Source organism: Microcebus murinus, chromosome 5, assembly GCF_040939455.1.
Source record: "Microcebus murinus isolate Inina chromosome 5, M.murinus_Inina_mat1.0, whole genome shotgun sequence".
Classification (NCBI taxonomy): domain Eukaryota; kingdom Metazoa; phylum Chordata; class Mammalia; order Primates; family Cheirogaleidae; genus Microcebus; species Microcebus murinus.
The window spans coordinates 8192419-8209424 of record NC_134108.1 but is presented as its reverse complement, the minus strand read 5'-3'; the positions used below and the strand labels follow the sequence as shown (position 1 = coordinate 8209424).

The following is a 17006-nucleotide window of genomic DNA, read 5'->3' as shown; positions in this document are numbered from 1 at the left end:
GCCTATTCGGCAACCTTCAGCAAAGAAGTTCAAAACCAGTCTGTTACCAAGAGAAATTCAAGAACCTTGAGACTCAGAGAAGTAATGCTGCCTGATTGGTGGACAGCCAGAACCCAGGGAGGCCAGATGTGGCTCTTCTTTTCACATGGGAATGCGGTGGAAATGAGATCCTTTTGAGACATCTAATTAGTGTTCTGGTTTCAGAGAAGGGGAGATGACAGAATCAAGGGACAGGAGGTTGCAGCAACTGTCTGACTTGAGGCACAGAGAAAATCTTAGAGGGCTGGGTTACCAAAGGGCGACGCAGGGATGACAGAAGACAGGCCTGCAGAGCGGGCTAAGCACGCGCGTCAAGAAGGGAATGACACTCAAGCAGCCTGGTCACATCCAGTAAGGTTTGTGCCGTCTGTGTCTGCCGTCTGGCTACTGCCTCCGAGAATGATGAGCTTGGTTCTTAGCACGCTCCCTTCGGGCACACAGGCTCTTTTATTAAACTACCACCTCACTGACATTGCGCAGCAGGCGTAGAGGCCCAGAACACCCCGGGTGACCGCAGCGGGCCCGCTCCACCGCCCTACCAGGCGGCCGGAAGCTCCCCTCCCCGGATCTCCTCACCGTCCCCGGCGCGCGAGCGTGTCGTCACCCGCGCCCGGCCAATCAAGGCGCGCGACCAAAATAGCGCCTTATAAATGCGGGCTGGCGGGCGCGCCCGGCTCAGAACTGCGCGCTGGGGCGCGGCTGCGCGCAGAGGTGGTGGGGGCGGTGCCGGAGCCACCTGAGGGGGCGGAGCCGCCCCGCCCCGCCCCGCCCACCACGCACCTGCTTCCACCTGACGTGGACTCTGGAGGTCGTCAACCGCTGTTCCAAATACATAACATTGAGTTTCTAAGTGAGTAATGCCGTGTCCAGTTAAACATAACTCATCGCTGCGCTCTCAACTGGGTTCCCTCTTCGGAAAGGAGCGCCGGCCGCAACCGGCGGGCTTGCGCAACCTAAGGGCATATTCACCGGCAGCCCGCAACCGCGTTTCCAGTGGCTACTGCTTGGCCGCAGGAACAATACTGACCTAGCCCGCGCTAAGCCCCTGGGGAGATCTAGGCGGGTGAGACATCCTTCCCAGGAACAGATCAATTCAAGGGGGGGGGTATTTCCAGGAGTCATGTTTCTAGAAGGAAGTGGAAAAACAAAGGCTTTGGCATCCTATGCACCTGGGTTTTAGACCCAACTGAGGTCGCCCACCCAATCTGTGACGCTGAACACAACTACAAACCTCAGAGTGTCCCCATCTTTAACTACATGCCCAGTGAAGTATTTTTGAGGAACCCCCTATCCCCACCCTGTGTTCATTTTCATTTCTCCATCTCTTCCCTCCCTCCCTTCTTTCCTTCCTCTTATTCTCTTCTTCATTTCTTTTCTCCTTCATTCCTTCATTTTTCTTAATTTTTTTTCTGAGATGTAATATATATACACAGAGCTGCACAGATGGTAGGAGGACTGCTGGGTGAGCTTTTACTTATGTATACACACACACACCATCAGCACCCAGACCAAGATATAGAACATTTCCATCACCACAGGGTTCCACCTGCTCCTTACCAGTCAATACTTATCACCCCAGAGGTAACCACTATTCATTTGGAATTTTATTACTAAGTATTACTTTTGCCTGTTCTTAAACTTTATATGATTTCAATCAAGCGGTATGCTTTATTCTCCCTGTTTTCTTTCACTCAGTAAAATGTCTGTAGGATTCATCTGTGTTATTACATATATCAGTAGTTTGTTGTTTGCCTCTTGCTAGGTAGTATTCTATTGTATCAATATATGCCAATTAATGTATTCATACTACCATTGATGGGCATTTGGGTTGTTTGGGCTATTATGAATAAAGCTGCTCTGAACATTCATGTAGTGTTTTTAGTGAATTAATACCCTGATTTTTGTTGGGTATATACCTGTGAGAGGAATTATTGTGTTGTATGATAGGTATATGTTTAGTTTTAATAGACACTGCTAGCAGTTCCCCCGAAGAGGGGGAATTAATTTATGAAAGTTAATAGTTACTTCACATCTTTGTCAACAGTTAGTTGTTGTTAACAGTCTTTTACATTTTTGGTAGCAGTATTTCCATCTGGTTTTAATGTGTATTTCCCTAAGAAATAATGTTGAGTCCCCTTTAATAACTTATCAGCCATTTAGATGACCTTTTTGGGGAAATGATTATTCAAGTCTTCTGCCCATTTTTTTAATTGGTTAATCTGTCTTTTCCCTATGATTTGTAGGAGCACTTTATATTTTTTGGATATAAAAGTCTTTTGTTATACATATGTATCATGAATATATTCTCCCAGTCTTTGCCTTGCCTATTCAATTTATGGTATCTTTATTTTTTTAAAAAAGGTAACATACAGGCTGGGCGCAGTGGCTCATGCCTGTAATCCTAGCACTCTGAGAGGCTGAGGTGGGAGGATCACTTGAGCTCAGGAGTTCGAGACCAGCCTTAGCAAGAGTGAGACCCTGTCTCTACTAAAAATAGAAAAACTACAATATTTGAGCAACTACAATATACACTTACCACTAATCTAAATCCAATTAAAACGAACACTATACTGCTTCATAGGTAGTACAAATCCCTTATAACATGGTATTCTCAATTCTTTCTTCTCATCTGTATAGCATTGCTACCATTCATTTCACCTATCCATTTGCTATACTGTGCATATGCTATAATCACTCAGTTACTGTGAACAAATTGTTATCCATTAGATCATTAAGAATAAAGAAAATATTTTACATTCATTTATTTTTTCTTTGATGTAGATTACTTTATGTAGATCTGAGTGTCTGACCTATTTAATTTTCCTTTCCTCTGAAGAACTTATTTTAATGTATTATATCTTGCAAGGTAGTCCATTGGCGGCAAATTTCCCTCAGTTTTTGTTCATCTGAGAAAGTCTTTTTTCTTCCCTTTGCTCCCCCCCCCCCAAAGATTCTATTTCCAAATTTTTCCCTTTACTTTTGCAGAAAAATTCTAGGTTGGTGGGTTTTTCTTTTTAAAATATTTTACTCCACTGTGATCTAGATTACATTGTTTCTGATAAGAAGTTTGATATAATTCTTATTCTCCTTCTGCTCCAGGTAAGGTATTTTTACTCTGCCTTCTCTCAAGATATCTTCTTTGTCTTTGGTTTTCTGCAGTATGAATATGATATGCCTAGGTGGTGATTTTTAGGTATTTATCTTGCATGGTGTTCTCTGATCTTCCCAGATCTGTGGTTAGGTGTCTGTCATTAATACTGGAGAATTATTAGTCCTCATTACTTTTAATATTTCTTCTGTTGATTTCTTTCTTCTTCTGCTATTCCCATTAAATGCATATTAGATCTTTTGTAATTGTCCCACAGTATTGGATATTCTATTTCATCATTTTCATCCTTTCTTCTTTTTATATTCCAGTTTGGGAAGTTATTATTGGTACATCTTATAGCACACTGATTCTTTCCTTAGATATATCCAGTCTACTGATGATCCCATAAAAGCATTTTTCATTTCTATGACAATGTTTTTAATTTCTAGCATTTTCTTCTGATTCAGTCTTTGAGTTTCCATCTCTCTACTTATATTTCCCATCTATTCTTGCATGTCAAGAATAGAGTCTTAGAGCCCTAAACATATGAATTATAGTTATTTTAAATTCCCTATCTGATGCCAGGCATGGTAGCTCATGCCTGTAATCCTAGTACTCTGGGAGGCCGAGGAGGGAGGATCCTTTGAGCTCACGAGTTCTAGACCAGCCTGAGCAAGAGCAAGACCCCGTCTCTACTAAAAAAGAAAAAAATACGCCGGGCGTGGTGGCTCATGCCTGTAATCCTAGCACTTTGGGAGGCCGAGGCGGGCGGATTGCTCAAGGTCAAGAGTTCGAAACCAGCCTGAGCAAGACCCCGTCTCTACCAAAAATAGAAATAAATTAATTGACCAACTAAAATATATATACAAAAAATTAGCCGGGCATGGTGGTGCATGCCTGTAGTCTCAGCTACTCCGGAGGCTGAGGCAGTAGGATCGCTGAGCCCCGGAGATTGAGGTTGCTGTGAGCTAGGCTGACGCCACAACACTCACTCTAGCCTGGGCAACAAAGTGAGACTCTGTCTCAAAAAAAAAAAAAAAAAGAAAAAGAAAAAAATAGGCAGGCATGGTGGTGTGTACCTGTAGTCCCAGCTACTTGGGAGGCTGAGGCAGAAGGATCATTTGAGCCCAGGAGTTTGAGGTTGTTGTGAACTAGGCTGATGCCACAGCACTCTAGCCTGCGCAACAGAGAGAGACTCTGTCTTAAATAAATAAATAAATAAATAAATAAATAAATTCCCTATCTAATAATTCCAAAGTTTGTGCCATATCTCAGTTAGGTTCTGCTGCGTGTTTCATCTCTTCAGACTGTTTTTTCTTGCCTTTTTAGCATCCTTGTAATTTTTTGTTGAAAGCCTGACACATGATATATTAGGTAATAGGAACTGAGATGCTTAGGCTTTTACTGTGAGGATTTATGTTAATCTGGCTAGGAACTGGCCTGTGTTTGATGTTTGCTGTAGTTGTGGTGCCAGAGGCTTCCTTTAGTTTCCTTGGTTTTTTCTTTTTGTTGTCTTTGAGCGACCTAAGAACTTCTTAAATGGAGTCTCTGGGCCTTGCAGCTCTCTCAGTTGTAATCCTCTGTTAGTATACTGAAGTCCTGTTGATGTGGTTTGAGGGAGGAGAAGTGTTCTCTAACCATATGATTAAATCTCAGTTGCTTAGTGGCTCTGAGTCCTTGGACTGTGACCTGTAGAAGGGGTTCTTAGCTTTTTTTTCTCCCCTTACCTGATACAGGAAGACTAGAGGGGGCTGGAGTTGGCTAATTGCCTTTCCTCCAAATGAGGTTAGCCTCTGATAAAATAGTTTCCCTTAAAAGGCAGCCTTTGCTATGGATAATGCCCTGAGTGTTTTTCAAAATGGTTACTTTCCCCCTGGATATATTTTTAAATGGTTACTCCCAGCTCTGCCATCTGAAACCCTGGTGAGGCTGAAACCTGGGGAAGTGGGGGCCTCTTTAAGACTGGGCCCTCGGGAGAGCTTCAGCCAGAGGTTCTGTTGTTTAATTTTTAAGGTTGGAGATTTCCCAGTTATCTTTCTCTTATGATTTCTATTTCCACTCTGATCATAGAAAAGATTTTGTATAATTTCAATTATTTTAAATGTATCAAAGTTTGTTTTATGTATGATCCTGGATGTGGTCTATTTTGGTGAATAGCAAAATTCAGGAAGAATGTGTTGAGTGAAATATTCTACAAATATCAATTATATTAGTTGGTGGATGATGCTTTTCAGCTCTATCCTTGTTGATTTTCTATTTGTTCTGCTGATTACTGAGAGAGGAGTGGTGAATTCTCTACCTATAATTGCATTTGTCCATTTCTCCTTTCAGTTTTATCGGTTTTCTCTTCAAATATTTTGAAGCTCTCTTATTAGTTGCATACACATTTAGGATAGCTTTGTCATCTTGGTGGCCCTTTTATCATTTGCATGAACTGAAAGGTGTGAGATTTTACCCTACTTACAGGCTAGCAAGTTAGCCTGCCACAGTTTCATAGATGTTGGCAAAAAGACACATTGACTCCTGGGACGATGACATAGGACTTTATCACCTACAAGAGCAGTAGTCACATTTGCGCCAGTTCCCTGGGTTCCATTTCTGCAAGGCTGATGTGAAGGGGACCAGATGGCACCTGTGCATGCCATAGGCTGCATTATGGGAGAGGACCCCTGAGGTTAGGGAACCCAGACCTTTAATAATGGGCAGTAAGCCTTCCTGACTTTTGCCCCAAAGGGAGACATTATCTTTATTATACTGGACTGAAATTAACTTGCCCTTTGCTCCAGAGTGAAGAACTATTACTATTTCCAGGGCTGTCAACTATACAAACATCCTTGAAAAGATACTCCAGATCCAGGGAAGTCATTGCCTGCACTCACAAGATGTTCAGAAATGGGAGAGTCTTTTGGAGAGGTATTTTTCAACAATAATGTCCTTCTTTATTCCTGGTAATTTTCTTTGCTCTTAAGTCTACTTTATCTGATATTAACATAGCCATTCCAGGCCGGGTGCGGTGGCCCATGCCTGTAATCCTAGCTCTCTGGGAGGCTGAGGCGGGTGGATCACTCAAGGTCAGGAGTTCAAAACCAGCCTGAGCAAGAGCGAGACCCCATGTCTACTATAAATAGAAAGAAATTAATTGGCCAACTAATATATATACAAAAAAAAAAAAAATTAGCCGGGCATGTTGGCGCATGCCTGTAGTCCCAGCTACTTGGGAGGCTGAGGCAGGAGGATCGCTTGAGCCAGGAGTTTGAGGTTGCTGTGAGCCAGGCTGACGCCACGGCACTCACTCTAGCCTGGGCAACAAAGTGAGACTCTGTCTCAAAAAAAAAAAAAAAAAAATGCCCAGGATCCCTGTTAGTCAGAAGAGGTGGATTTGAGGCAGCCTCTCTTGTTCTACTGACAAGACATCTTTCGTATTAAAAAATTCCTTTCTTGCTTGGCAGTTTCAATAACATGGCCAGCCTGTTTTGTGAATACATTTTTATTAAAACACAGCCATGCTCATTCATCTATGTATCTTCTATGGCTGCTTTTCAAGCAGAGTTGAATGGTTGCAACAGAGACCACATTGCTGATAAATCCCAAAATATTTACAGTTTGGGCCTTTCCGGAAAAAATGTACTGACCTTCGATTATATCATTTCCATTAAATGTAGTTATTGAAATGCTTGGATTTAGATTTTTAAAAATTTTAATATTTCTCTTCTATTTATTATTTGTTCTTTATCCCTTTATTTCTTCTTTCCTGCCTTGTTTTGTATTGTTTGAATATTTTTAGTGTTCTATCTTAACTATTGAGTTTTTCATTTTATCTCTTTGCATGTTTTTTTTAGTGGTTTCTCAAGAGATTACAATGCACATACTTAACATTTTGCAGTCTAATTAGAACTAATATTTTATCATTTCAAGTGCAATATAGAAACCTTACCACCACACATATCTCTTCATTTGGCCTCCTTTTTGTTGGAATAACTCTCTATTCATTTGTCTTCTTTCATTTCTCTCAGAAATGTTTTATAATGTTCAGCATAGAGATTTGGCACACTTTTTTCTTAGATTTATTCCTAGCTATTTATAGTTTTGATGCTATTATAAATGGCATTTAGAATTTTTTTCATTTTCAAATTTTTTGTTGGTACATAGAAATACAATTGATTTTCATACATTTAACCTCGTAGCATGTAACTTTGCCGAATTTATTAATTTTAATTGTGGGCTGGGCGCGGTGGCTCACACCTGTAATCCTAGCACTCTGGGAGGCCGAGGCGGGTGGATTGCTTGAGGTCAGGAGTTCAAAACCAGCCTGAGCAAGAGCGAGACCTGTCTCTACTATAAAAATAGAAAGAAATTAATTGGCCAACTAATATATATAGAAAAAATTAGCCGAGCATGGTGGTGCATGCCTGTATTCCCAGCTACTCGGGAGGCTGAGGCAGGAGGATTGCTTGAGCCCAGGAGATTGAGGTTGCTGTGAGCTAGGCTGATGCCACAGCATTCACTCTAGCCTGGGCAACAAAGTGAGACTCTGTCTCAAAAAAAAAAAAAAATTTTTTTTAATTGTTATTTTATGCTATGTTTATAACCATTGTTACCTACAAATAAATATAGTTTTATTTCTTTCTGTCTAATTTTTATACCTTTCTTTTCATAAAGGAAGAAAAATTGTTTCCTTCTAGGTTCTGTGCTGGTCTAAGGATTAAATTGACATAAGACAGAGTTACAGAAGAGAAACCAATTTTCTTCTTTTCCTTTCCTTTTCTTTTCTTTTCTTTTTTTTTGAGACAGGGTCTTGCTAGAGTGCCGAGGCATCACCATAGCTCATTTCAGCCTCAAACTCCCTGGCTCAAGCGATCCTCCTGCCTCAGCCTCCCAACGTGCTGGGACTACAGGTATGAGCCTCACAAAAACACCAGACCCAAGGCAGCAGCCAGATGGTTGAGACCCATCTATCATCCTGAGCAGAATGGATGCTCAGAAAGGATGGGAGCTTCAGGCTTCTGGCGTGAAGGAGGCCAATTTTGGGGAGGGCCGGGAGGGTGTGTAAGGCTGTCATCTCATGCAAATGGGAGTCTTTCAGGAGACAAAAGTCTCATAATAGCTCTCTTCCTGGCACAGATACTTTTACTAATGGAAATTTCCTTTATAAATGTAAATTTCCTTCACAAAAGGGAAATGTATACTTTATTTTAGACAGTTAAGGGGGAGATAAAGAGCTTTTCCTATGTGGGTCTCAGTTGCCTTTAGCTCAAAATAATCAATATGCTACAGTAGGAAAATATTTTGGGGTGGCATGTTCTGAACCTCTTCACTTTCTTTCTCTTTCCTTACTGCACTGCCTAGAACATCCAGTACGATGCTGAGTGGACGTGGGGACAGCAGACACCCTTTGAAGGCCTTGGGCGGGTGAGGGAGCGTCCTCTCCTGTGCTATATTAAACTCAGTGTGGTTGGGCGTGGCATGGTCTACTGGGCCCTCAGAGGGACTAAGTGTACCTTACTTATTTCTGTTGGGGCTCAGAACACAATACCCCAAAACATGCTCACTTGGCATGCAGAGTACTTATGCTAAAAGAGACTGGAAGGGCCTCAGAAGCAAGGTCCCTCTGACCTTCTCCCGCCCTCCCGTCTCCTGCCCCTCCTGCTTCCCTGGCTCCAGTCACGGAAACCAGAATCCCTCTTCCCCAAGGCAAGTCAGAGACGCTAGAACCCCGCCCCCCCAAGCAAGCCCTAAAACCTAGAAAGGTCACTCTCTCCTTTTTCCCTTGAAGTTCTTCATTCCTGAGAGGTCCTGCCCCATGCCCAGGAGGAAGGAATGCTTCGCAGAGAGGCCAAGAAGAATCTGAACAGGCAGGCCTTACCGGGTCTCCCCACTCAGTCGGTTACCATTAGATCTTACCTTGTCCAATCATACTTCTATACAGCTGTCCATTCTTCATAGAGCCCAAGCATAAGAACAGTTTTCCCTGGGTTTTGGGGTAATTTGTGAAGGCTCCCATGTCACACAAGGCTTTGATTAAATAAATTTGTTATACTTTTCTCTTGTTAACCTATCTTTTGTTGTAGGAGTGTCAACTGTGATACGTATGATGGGTGAGGGAATGTATTACATCTTTCCACCTCTACATTTCCAAAGACATCAACTTAGTGTTTTGTAGGCTCCAGGAAGGCAAGAGGTAAGATAGGTTGTGGACATTAGAAAGAGACACTTCTTTGGTCAGACCACTGAGTCCAGAGCAGACCACTCTGGACTGCTGCAGAGCTGGCCGCATCGTAGGGCTTGGTGAGTTGAGCGTGAACTGGGTTTCAACCTCAGTGTCCCCTTGGCTGGGCCTCTGTGCACAGTGCACTCACTGTACACTGTTTGGGGAGGAAGTTGGGTCACAAGACTGAGAACACAGTCAACCTGCCCGGGGAGGTGATTCCTGGCTCTGAGGAACAGAGGATTGGGCTTTTTGATGCCTCCCAGGGTTTCTGACCCCAAATCACTAATCTAAATCTATGGTGTGCAGCTGACATTGCATACCTGTATTGCTTGTGAGATGGAAAGAGGAGTGGAGGGTATCATCGCTCCTTTCTTGTGTCTCTTTGGCATCTTCTTGCTTTCAAGGCTGTTATCTCCAGCCTGCCCCTCACACATCCACCTGCCTGGTCCCGGTGGGAAGAATTTGAATGTGCAGGGTCAGCTGCCTTCACAGAAGGCCAAGGAGTGTGACCTGGCTTTGGAAGGTGAAATTGGAGCAGTACTCACTGCGCTCTGCTCCTGTCTGGTGCACTCCACGTGGGGACGCATTCCTTTATCTGTTTTTTGTTAAGGGCTTTTAAGAACTTTCTGTAATAAAATGTAAATGACCCTCATGGGGAAAAAACACATTAACTCATTACCAGCTCTTAACACCTGTCTGTGACTTTATTGGCACATTATTGTGTGTTTATCACTTGCCTGTCTAATGACCCAGCACAGTTTTGTTGGCAGTGCAGGTGGAGAGGTTTGAAGAACCAGGAACATTGCCAGGGGAGTTTCTTCATCTGCACAAGAAGGGAGTGTGTGCTAAACTACATTTTCCAGCTCCCACATTCTGGCTTCTGAGCGGTACCTGCAGAGTAGTGGGAGGGAGAGGAGGCGAGAAGGTAGTCAGAGAGCCAAGGAAATATGTGGTGCCCTGGTACGGGTAGGGTCCACCCCGCCACACCCCGTGCTCAAGAAAGGGAAACCGGCTTCCTGGAGCTCCTCCCACCGGCAGGGCTTTCCCAGGGGTCTCAGAGGGCTGCCTTCAGCTCCTGGTGTTTCCCCAAGTCCCACCTCTCTCTAAAGCCTGGGTAGAGGGACCCCATGGGGAAGGGGTGGCAGGGAGAGTACCTCCGGCCAGTGCCAGCCTCGCACCCCTGCGCTACTCTTACATCTGCCTGCGGATCCCGTCTCCTCTTGCACTAGGCTGTGAGCTGCTTGCGGGCAGATACTGTCTCTCACACCATTTTTTGTTTGTTTGTTTGTTTGTTTTTTAAATCTCTGGCTCTTTCTCAGGGCCTGCCCCATGGCAAGTGCTCAGTGAGTGTTCAGGAACCGAATGAGTGGGGCTGGGTGGGTGGCAGGGAAGTGAATGAACCTCCCCAGGCTGACACCGATGCTTTCCCGATTTGGACCTTCCCATCCAATTGGGCACTAAAATCCAGTGATTTCAATCTCACGATGCTGCTTCCATAAGCCCTTTCTCTCCTGGTGGGAGCCCGCAGCCGAGCTTCCTCGCTGCCAGCTCACCCTTCCTCTTCCCTCCCACACAGACACATTTTTCTAAACTACGTTTTCAGCTTATCACTGGGCTGCTCAGCATCGTTTGTTGACTTGACATCACTTCCAAGATAAATCCAAATTAATGAGCTCACTCTTCCATATCTTTCCATCTGTCCATCCTTTCAATAAATGCATCTTGAGCTTCTACTCTAGCTTCTGGGGAGAAAGTCTCAGCTAAAATTCCATGCCCAAGCCAAATGGGTTTCAACACAGCCCTGAATTTGAGCTTCATGCAGGCCAGCTCTCTGCCTGTCCCAACTGCCCACCTCTCCCAGAGAGCTAAAATCATATTTCCATTGCCGGCGCGGTGGTTCACGCCTGTAATCCTAGCACTCTGGGAGGCCGAGGCGAGAGGATCACTTGAAGTCAGGAGCTCGAGACCAGCTGAGCAAGAGCAAGATCTATCTCTACAAAAAAATAGAAAAATTAGCTGGGTGTGGTGGTGAGCACCTGTATATTCCCAGCTTCTTCTTCTTTTTTTTTTTTTTTTTTTGAGACAGAGTCTCACTTTGTTGCCCAGGCTAGAGTGAGTGCCGTGGCATCAGCCTAGCTCACAGCAACCTCAAACTCCTGGGCTCAAGCAATCCTCCTGCCTCAGCCTCCCGAGTAGCTGGGACTACAGGCATGCGCCACCATGCCCAGGTAATTTTTTCTATGTATATTAGCTGGCCAATTAATTTCTTTCTATTTATAGTAGAGACGGGGTCTCGCTCTTGCTCAGGCTAGTTTCGAACTCCTGACCTCGAGCAATCTGCCTGCCTTGGCCTACCAGAGTGCTAGGATTACAGGCTTGAGCCACCACGTCTGGCCTATTCCCAGCTTCTTGGTGCAGGAGAATCAGTTGAGCCCAGAAGTTTGAGGTTGCAGTGAGCTAATAAAAAAAAGAACTGTAAACCACAAATGAAATACCTCCTTTTTCTTATTGCAAAAGTAATACAGATTATAAAAAGTTTAGAAAATACAGACAAAAATTAAAATCTGCCATAGCTCAGGGCAGCTGGCAGAGCCATGGGTTCAGCTGAGGGAGGGGGTGGATTGAAAGCAGCAGGAGACCCCTGGGTGTGAAGGCTGCTGCCTCGGCCTGCTGCTTTATCCTGATCTTTCACCGCTCTCCAGATAGCCAGCACGGAGCCTCAGCGTCAATGCGGCCGTAGTGGGGGTCGGGGGCAGGGTGTGGACACATTGGCACAAAGACTTTTACCTTTTTATTGAAGTTTAACATACACACAATAAAGCGCATAAACGGCGCTCGTCTGAAGTGCACAAGTCAGTGAACTTTTACATTTGTGGCTTCCCGTGAGACCACATCCCAGCTGTCTTAGTCACTTCCGGCTGCTGCAACAGAGTACCACAGACTGAGTGGCTTCAACAACAGACGTTTATTTCTCGCAGTTCCCGCAGGCTGGAAGTCTGAGATCAGGGTTCTGGTGAAGGCCTTTTTCTAGATTTACAGAGGGGGTTTTCTCACTGTATCCTCACAGGGTGGAGAGAAAGATCATGGCTCTCGTGTCTCTCCTTACCTAAGGGCACTAATCCTAGCCATGATGGCTCCACTCGCATGACCCAATTCCTCCCAAAGGCCCCATCTCCTGACTCTAACGTATCAGAGATTAGATTTCAACAGATGAATGCTGAAGGGACCCAGACATTCAGGGCATAACACCAGCTCAAGATGTGAACCGGTTACGGTAGCCTCGAAGTTTCCCTCCTGTTCCTGTGCAGTCCATATCCGCTCTCTGCCCCCACCACTCTGCCCCGCCCCCTATTTTCACTTGCATCAACATGTGCTTTTATGTCTGGCTTCTTGTGCTCAAAATAATGTCTTTGAGATCGATCCATGTTGTTTGTTAATAATTTGGACATTATATTTTATCAACTTTTTATTTTACCAAAAATGGAATCCTCTTGTGTACATTCTTCGTACCTGATCTTTCACTTAATAAATGGGCAACGTTTTACCATGTCTTTGGCATTCTTCTACCATAGATTCTTAAGACTTCTTGGAAGCTAAGCAGGGTCAGGCCTGGTTAGTACTTGGATGGGAGATTCTTAAGACTGTATAATGTTCTGTCTTGTGTATGTGCCATAATTTATTTGAACAGCCCCTGGCTGTTCAATATGAGGGACTATGGTTTGAATGTATGTGTCCCTCCAAAATTCCTGTGTTGGGCTCTAATACCCAATCAGATACTATTAAGAGTGGGAAGTGGTTAAATCATGAGTGCTCTGCCCTCATGAATGGGATTAGTACCCTTATAGGAGAGGTCAAAGAACATACCCTTGCCCTTTGCCCTTCCACCATGTGAGATGAACTGTTGGTTCCTTCCACTGTGCCAGGACACAGCAACAGGGTGCCGCCTTGGAAGAAGAGAGATGGCCCTCGCCAGGCCCTGGATCTCCTGGTGCCTTTATCTTGGACTTCCCAGCCTTGAGAACTATAAGAAATATATTTCTATTATTAAATACGTATAATGTACCATGTCTGTGGTATTTTGTTATAGCAGCAGGAATAGACTAAGACATGAAGTAACTTCATTTTTAAAAAATTACAGACAATAATTCACTGAACATTCTTTTTTTTTTTGAGACAGTTTCACTCTGTTGCCCAGGCTAGAGTGCTGTGGCATCAGTCTAGCTCACATCAACCTCAAACTTCTGGGTTCAGGCAATCCTTCTGCCTCAGCCTCCCAAGTAGCTGGGACTACAGGCATGTGCCACCATACCTGGCTAATTTTTTCTATATATTTTTAGTTGGCCAATTAATTTCTTTTTTTTAAATTTTTTTTATTTTAGTGTATTATGGGGGTACAAGGGTTAAGGTTACGTATTTTGCCCATGCTCCTCCTCCCCCCTGATTTCTTTCTGTTTTTAGTAGAGATGGGGTCTCACTCTTGCTCAGGCTGGTTTCTAACTCCTGACCTTGAGCCATCCGCCTCCCAGAGTGAATATTTGAACTTTTTTTTTTTTTTTTTTTTTTTTTTGAGACAGAGTCTCACTTTGTTGCCCAGGCTAGAGTGAGTGCCATAAAGTCAGCCTAGCTCACAGCAACCTCAAACTCCTGGGCTCAAGCAATCCTCCTGCCTCAGCCTCCCGAGTAGCTGGGACTACAGGCATGCGCCACCATGCTCGGCTAATTTTTTCTATATATATTAGTTGGCCAATTAATTTCTTTCTATTTTATAGTAGAGTGGGGGTCTTGCTCTTGCTCAGGCTGGTTTTAAACTCCTGACCTCCAGCGAGGCTCCCGCCTCGGCCTCCCAGAGAGCTAGGATTACAGGCCTGACTGAACATTCTTAAAGTCTTTCTGCATATCTTTAATTATTCCTTTAAAATGAACTCCCAGAAGCAGAATCACTAGATCAAGGGTCACACACATTTTTAAAGCTTTGTTATTGAGAAAGGGTGTGCTAATTTACATTAATAGCAGTGGATATGAGAGTGTCTCTACTTCCTCAAATCTTTTTTTGAGATGGGGTTTCTGCTCTGTTGCTCAGGCTGGAGTGCAGTGGCACAGTCACAGTTCACTGTAGGCCGGGCGCGGTGGCTCACGCCTGTAATCCCAGCACTCTGGGAGGCCGAGGCGGGAGGATCGCTCGAGCTCAGGAGTTCCAGACCAGCCTGAGCAAGAGTGAGATCCCATCTCTATTAAAAATAGAAAAAGAACTAGCAGGACATGTGGCTTGCACCTGTAGTCCCAGCTACTCGGGAGGCTGAGGCAGGAGGATCCCTTGAGCCCAGGAGTTTGAGGTTGCTATGAGAGAGGCTGACACCACAGCACTCTAGCTCGGGCAATGGAGTAAGACTCTGTCCCCAAACATAAACGTAAAAAAACTCACTGTAACCTTGAGTTTCTGGGCTCAAACAATTCTCCTGTCTCATTCTCCCAAATAGCTGGGACTACAGATGTCTGCCACCACACCTGGCTAAATTTTTAAAAAATTTTTTGTAGAGACAGAGTCTCACTATGTTCCCCAGGCTGGTCTTGAATTCCTGGCCTCAAGTAATCCTCCAGCATCAACCTCTCCAATCGCTGAGATTGCAGCCATGAGCCACCATACCTGGCCTACTTCCCCAAAACATTATCAGTGGTTATTATATTTTGAATCTTTATCAATGTAATAGGTGAAATATAGCTTTAAAAAAAATAAATGACAAAACTTTAAAAATATATCCTGCTATAATTTCCACTTTTCAATTACAAATTTGATCAAAATCTATTATATATTTGTTATTCTTTTGTCTTTATACTCTTGATGTCTGTATCAGGCAGGGTTTAGCTGGAGATAACAGAAATCACTCTTCCTATTTAAGGGGAAAGAGCTTTCTCAAAGGGAATTAGGTTCTTACACTATCACGGAAAGGGCTGGAGGAGCAGGATCTGCGCTGGGCTTCCAGGAATGACTGAGAACACCTGCCCTCACTGGTTGCTCAGGAAAGCTGCTACTTCCGCCCTGGTCAGTTTCACTCTAGATACTGGGCTGCAGCCACAACTCTTGACTCCTAAGTCGTGCTGGGTCTACTAGAGCTTCATGGCAAAAACCAGTGCCCTGTGTCCTGCTCCCAGAGCACACCAAGCTATTAACTGGACTGGAATCTCTGCTAATTCTACTGTCAGAACTGACAGACAACAACAAATGTGAAAACAACCCAAATAAAGATACCTCACAATGCAAGGTTAAATGTAACAAATATCCTTTTAAATATTAATACATATAGCAGATCAAAAGAATATTGAGGAAATTCCTGGTGGTCACAGATGGAAAGAAACTGGAGTTGTAAGCTAATACTGAAGCTGGTGCCATGCCCGGGTGTTTGCCAATCTTGATAACCTGGAGGCTGGGTCCATATGGCCCAGTAGATAATCCGGTGCAGGGACCCTCGCCACTTAGGGAGTTGAAATAGAGAACTCTACACACTGCCAGACACTCAAAGAGCCACAGTCTCAGGGAAGAAGGAATGGACTGAATAAAAGAAGAAAATCTGGCCTTTAGCAAGGAGCAATAATAAAGAAACTTGTCTGTCTCTCTTCTCGGTGGGAGGAAAAAAAGTAACTTCCAAGAATTTGCAAGCATACATTTCCATTCCTATGGGTGGGAGTTTGAGACTTGAATCTACTCTGGGTGGTTTGAGAAGTTAGCATTATGAACCTGACTCGGCAGCAAGTCTGGACATCTTGCAGAAGCCGTGCAGATCCCTCCTGGATGGACACACTCTCAGCTGAAGCCTTACAGAGTTCCCATAGATAAGCCCTCACCAAACACAAAATAGCACTCCAAAACTTTAAAAAGACAAGAAGAAGTCCTGGTGCAGTGGCTCACGCCTGTAATCCCAGCACTCTGGAAGGCCGAGGCAGGCAGATTGCTCAAGGTCAGGAGTTCCAGACCAGCCTGAGCAAGAGCAAGACCCCGACCCCATCTCTACTATAAATAGAAAGAAATTAATTGGCCAACTAATATATATAGAAAAAATTAGCCAGGCATGGTGTGGCATGCCTGTAGTCCCAGCTACTCGGGAGGCTGAGGCAGGAGGATTGCTTGAGCCCAGGAGATTGAGGTTGCTGTGAGCTAGGCTGACGCCACAGCACTCACTCTAGCCTGGGCAACAAAGTGAGACTCTGTCTCAAAAAAAAAAAAAGAAAAAGAAAAAAAAGACATGAAGAAACAAGCCACCATAAATTAGAGATATCAAAAGCTCCTAAGAACATGATCTATCAAATGCAGAATATTTTAAAAATGCCTAAGATTTTTGGTTAAATTTAAAAATATACACAAGAAAGGAAAAAGAGATATTATATAATATAATCACATAAATACTAAAAACTACACAGATTATAACTGTACATCTTGATGGAGTTTCACATTCAGAACACATCTGTCTGCTCGGCACCCATAACAAAAACCATGTTACCAGCACCCGAGACCCCCAACCCCATGCTCACCCATACCCTTCCCAAGAGTAACTACGATCCCAACTTCTAACAGCACAGATTAGTTTTAGGGACTTTTTTTTTGAGACAGAGTCTCATTCTATTGCTCGGGTATAGTACCATGGCGTCAGCCTAGCTCACAGCAACCTCAAACTCCTG

At 44.0% G+C, this 17006-nt stretch overlaps 1 long non-coding RNA gene across 6 annotated transcripts; it reads left to right on the top strand.

Annotated features, from left to right (window-relative positions):
- Positions 1 to 717: 717 nt before the first annotated feature.
- LOC105868624 (uncharacterized) lies at positions 718 to 13393 on the top strand. Of its 6 annotated transcripts, none has more exons than XR_012919241.1 (6): positions 718 to 889; positions 5939 to 6040; positions 7919 to 8022; positions 8474 to 8536; positions 9196 to 9305; positions 13259 to 13393. It is a non-coding gene; the product is annotated as an uncharacterized LOC105868624 (long non-coding RNA). The 6 variants fall into 6 exon arrangements; XR_012919244.1 differs by having other exon boundaries at positions 7915 to 8022; XR_012919243.1 differs by having other exon boundaries at positions 5939 to 6075.
- Positions 13394 to 17006: the final 3613 nt, after the last annotated feature.